This window comes from Marmota monax, unplaced genomic scaffold (genome assembly GCF_021218885.2).
Source record: "Marmota monax isolate L192 unplaced genomic scaffold, Marmota_monax_Labrador192_F-V1.1 WCK01_AAM20220418_F8-fsc00075, whole genome shotgun sequence".
Taxonomy (NCBI): domain Eukaryota; kingdom Metazoa; phylum Chordata; class Mammalia; order Rodentia; family Sciuridae; genus Marmota; species Marmota monax.
In genome coordinates this window covers 5248671-5253847 of record NW_026694772.1, presented here as the reverse complement: position 1 = coordinate 5253847, position 5177 = coordinate 5248671, and positions in this window count along the sequence as shown.

Genomic DNA, 5177 nt, shown 5'->3' with positions numbered 1-5177 from the left:
CTTGCATCCCTTGGGTGAACTCCACTTGATCATAGTGCATTATCTTTTTAATCGGTTTTCATATGTAATTTTCCAGTATTTTATTAAGAATTCTTACATCTATGTTCATGAGGGATATTGGTCTGAAAATTTCTTTTCCTTGATGTGTCTTTGTTTGGTTTTGGTATAAGGTGATAATAGTTTCATAGAATGAGTTTGCAAGCATTCCTTCCTTTCCTATTTCATGGAATAATTTGAGAAGAATTGGTGTTATTTCTTATTTGAAAGTCTGGTAGAATTCAGCTGGTATCTACCTGGTCCTGAGCTTTTCTTTGTTGATAGGCTTTTTATCATATCTTTAATTTCATTGCTTGAAATTGATCTGTTTAAAATTTCAATGTCTTCCTGATTAAATTTGGGTAGATCATATGTCTCTAGACATTTGTCAATGTCTTCAAGATTTTCTAATTTATTAAAATATAAATTTTAAAAATAGGTTCTGATTATATCTGTATTTCAATAGTACCTGTTATGATATTTCCTTTTCATTGTGAATTTAATGATTTGAGTTTTCTCTCTTTTTCTCTTTGTTAGGTTGGCTCAGGGTTTATCAATTTTATTTATTTTTTCAAATAACCAACTTTTTGTTTTGTTGATATTTTCAACTATTTTTTTAAAATTTCAATTTTATTGATTTAAGCTCTGATTTTAATTATTTCCTGTCTTATACTGCTTTTGGTGTTGATTTGTTCTTCTTTTTCAAGGGCTTTGAGATGTAATGTTAGATTGTTTGTTTGTTGACTTCTATTCTTTTAATGAATGAGCTCAATGCAATGAACTTTCCTCTTAGCACTGCCTTCATAGTATCCAAGAAATTTTGATATGTTGTATCACTATTCCTGTTTTGATTCACTCTTCTTTTAGTGTAGTTCCTCCCTTTGCTAGTTTTAACTTTTATTTTTCAAGTCTTCTTCATGAAGTATCTCATTAAGTATGTTTTTTAGTGAAAGCTTTCTAGTTGTGAATTACTTTAACTCTTAGTTTTCATGGAAGGTTTTTATTTCATCATCAATTCTGAAGTTTAATTTTGTTGGGTATAGTATTCTTTGCTGGCATCAATTTTATTTCAGAGCTTGGCATATATTATTTTCAAGACCTCCCAGCTTTGAGGTTCTGGGTTGAGATCAGCTGAGATCCAGATTTTTTCCCTCTAAATGTGACTTCTGTTTTTCTCTTGCAGCCTTCAAAATTCTATCCTCATTCTGTATGCTAAGCATTTTCATAATAATGTTCCTTGTGGTGGGTCTGTTGTAATTTTGTATATTTGGGGTCCTGTAAGCCTTCTGAATTTGATTTTCCGTTTTATTCTTTAGGTTTGGGAAATTTTCTGATATTAATTTTATTGAAAACATTGTGAATTCCTTTGGTATGTATCTTTAAGCTTTCATCTATCCCAATAAATCTTACATTTGTTTTTTTCAGGCTATCCCACATTTCTTACAAGTTCTATTCATGGTATCTTAACATTTTTTTCTCCATGGTCAACTTTTTTTAAGATTATAGATTGTTTTTATTTATTGCTTGAGTTTCTGACTAATAAGTGATCCACTCTGTTGGTGATTCTTTCAATTGAATTTGTAATTTGGATTTTTGATTTCTTCATTTTGAGGGTTTCTGCTTTTTTTTTTTTTCAAAATCTTTCTTTATTGAAGTGATCTTTTACTTCCTGTATTATCTCTCTGATTTCACTCCTTATACCATTCTTTACTTTGCAGATCAGTTTAACTATGTACATTCTAAACTCCTCTGTTGATATAACATTTTAACAAAATTATGAAAATTCTCATATATTATTATTTGTCACTTTTGAAAATAGCATTTTTGCTTAGCATTTCCTCTGTAGAAACTTAACAGAAATGCATGTGTATGTATATCAATACACCAGGACATGAATGTTCATACCCATTACTCATTACAGTCAATTTACTGGAAGCAACAAAAACATTCATCAGTAGTACAACAAATGAAACAAAAATTATTGTATGTTCACTCAGTGTAATAATAAAGAGTAATGAAACAGGACAAAGGAATACATGAAACTCACATGTATAATGTTGAGTGAAAGAAGGAAGATAGAAAAATTATGTGATATACAATTTAATGAGTATAAATTTTGAGGCCCAAGAAAATATAGGGATGCATTTTTGTTTAGTAAAAGTATAAGGAATAAAATGAAAGTAATTATTATGAGAATCAGGAGAGTGATGTGTGGGTACAGAGATGCATCTGGATCATGGTCATGATCCAAATCTGGAGAGAAGAGTGGTATTAGGGTGCTTGCTTTGCTTTGTGTTATATAACTGAACTGAGATGTACATTTTTCTTCAGTTTTATCATGGTTATTGCATTATGGTAATAAATTTTTAAAGGTAAGCAAGATGAAAAGTGTTATCATGTTACAAAAATGGAGAAAATTATCTTGAGGGTCTATCATATTTTTGTCCTTTATATTTAGTGAAAGCTTAATCTATTTCCACAAATAGCAAGAAACCAGGAGAGCCATTCATATTTCTATTCTACTAATGAAAAAAGTGAAGCCTAGCATTTTCAATATAAACTCAATACTATATAAACTAGATGAAAGTGAGAATAAGATTTTATGCTTAATGTATATATTATATTTAAATATTTATTATATAATATATTCTTATATACTATTTATTACATATAATCATTATGCTACATATAATATATAGTACATATAGCACATATATTATATATACCATTCTCTATATGTGTGTGTGTGTGTGTGTGTATTTTTTCACTTCGCTGTTACTTTTGCTAAAGTCTTCTTGGGATGGAATTTAAATTTGAGTATTGTAAAACTTGGAAGATTAAATAAACTCTCTTCCCTGGGAAAAAATATTTATGCTGCAAATCATTTCCTATGACAAATAGATTGATATCTTGAAATAGAATTTTAAAGATATATTTTTGTTAATTTTTCTGTGAAACTTTTTTCCATTAGAAGTTAACGTACATCGTGAAATCTCTTCACTTAGTAAATCTGTTCAGAAATAATGGATGTGCAAAGTGTCAAATGATGAACATGAGTTAAATGTGGGCTTTTAAGTAAGTGGGTGAATTAATATCTTTGTTCCCATCAAAGGGCAAGATTTTACAAGTAACTTTCATGACTCCTTGCATTTGTAAGTATCAACATGTAAAATATGAGAGGAAGACATATATATGCCATATATTTAGTTATATGTTTTCACTTTATGATTAAAAATATTTCTTATGGTAGACTTCAAAAATGAGGTGCTTTAGAAATTTTTTTATCACATGTGAAAACAACAGAAAAGAAGGAAGCTATTAATACATTTGGTTCATTAAAATATTTTCCCACTGTCCAATAATGTCAATATAAAAGTGTTTTACTAGAAGTTTTACAAGTTGATGATATATTTGCACTCTGGAAATAAATGTTTGGTTGCATTGCTGGTTGTGATTTAATCTTCATTCTTTGTGTAAAACTTTATTTCTTATTCTTCCACAGTTATCTTTATTACATGTATAGTCACCTGTTAAGTAATAATCAATTAGTGATAAAAGCCAAATCCCTGAGATGGGAAAAATACACAAATCTAGTGGCAGTATTAATACTCTTGGGTAAAGGACATTATGTGGATTTAAAGGACACTCTTCTGTTCCAAGTTTGGATTTCCCTGAATATTTGGAGATATTGTTGCTTTTTATCATGCCAGAAAATGTGGAATTCTTCATTATTTTCTTTCTTTGGCATTTCACAACAACTCACATTTCACAACAACATTATAGCACCCAAAATTAAGCATGATGTTTTCATAGTAACATATTTATTCAGTTTAGAATTTAATCTCATTCTAAATGAAGATCTCATAATTACATTGTTCAATAGTTTGTCATAATGCTCAGAGGAATACTTTTGCAAATTAAAGAGAAGACAAAAACCTATTTCATTATTTATTGATACTCTTTCTTTCTTTCTTTCTTTCTTTCTTTCTTTCTCTCTTTCTTTCTTTCTTTCTTTCTATGTGGTGCTGAGGATTGAACCCAGGGCCTCACATGTGCTAGGTGAGTGCTCTACCGCTAAGCCACAACCCCAGCCCCTAATGATACTTTTTCTACTAAATAATTCATACTTTTTATAAAACTAGAATATTTTTTCTTCTGAGATTGTGATCAAAATCAGATCAACAAATATTGAACATTTACTCTTGCAAGGCACTGTGGTAAAGTGGGAAATAGAAAAATAAAAGATACAGTGCTTGCTGTCAGTAGATTTTATATTTTAATTAGATAAGAAAAAAATTACTATAAAATATGATATATATATTTAAATAATAAGTCATGCTTATTATAACAAAACTGTAAAATATTTCAGTATTGGTATTAAATGTCTGCACATAATTTTATACACATTCAAAATTACAAATAAGTACAAATGTAAATAAATTAATAGGAAATAAACCAAATTTCAGTTTCTTAGTACATCTATTGAACTGTCAGTTCCTAAGGTTTTACTTAGTTGATTCCTATTACGTGACATGGAAGTTCTGCCATTTTACAACTTTTATTTCTTCTTAGGTATTGATTTACACAAAATCAGGTTATTTTCATTAAAATATTTTGACATTTTTATATTTATAGATTTGTTTGAAATGTTTCAAAATGTGGGCTGCTGCATTTGAAATAATTGCTTATTTGTTTAGCACATAATTTGTAACTAGAATTGAGGAAAAAGGCATGAAAGTTGGTTTCAAGGAAATAGTATTCAGTTCTCTAATTTGATTTGAAATGAATTACATTTTTCAGTTATTTTTCTGTAAGAATGTCAGAAATAAAATTTTTCATTAGCAACTGTTTAAGGTAAATTTCTGTGATTTTAAACAATAATACCAAAATAAAGCCTCCCCAAAGAAGAATATATATTGTCCATTTGAAAATGCCACTGCAAATGGAAAATAGCCCATATACTATAAAAGGGACACTATTAGTTTGCCCTCTGTGTCAACTACACAGAAATGTTCATCAAGTTTTTGAATTTTTCAAATTCCAGATCAGAAGCACTTGGTTTTGAGGCAGTAATTGATACTTAGAAACATTATAGTCAATCGTTTTCCATAAGAAGTATAAGTCATGACAATGGGTGATAA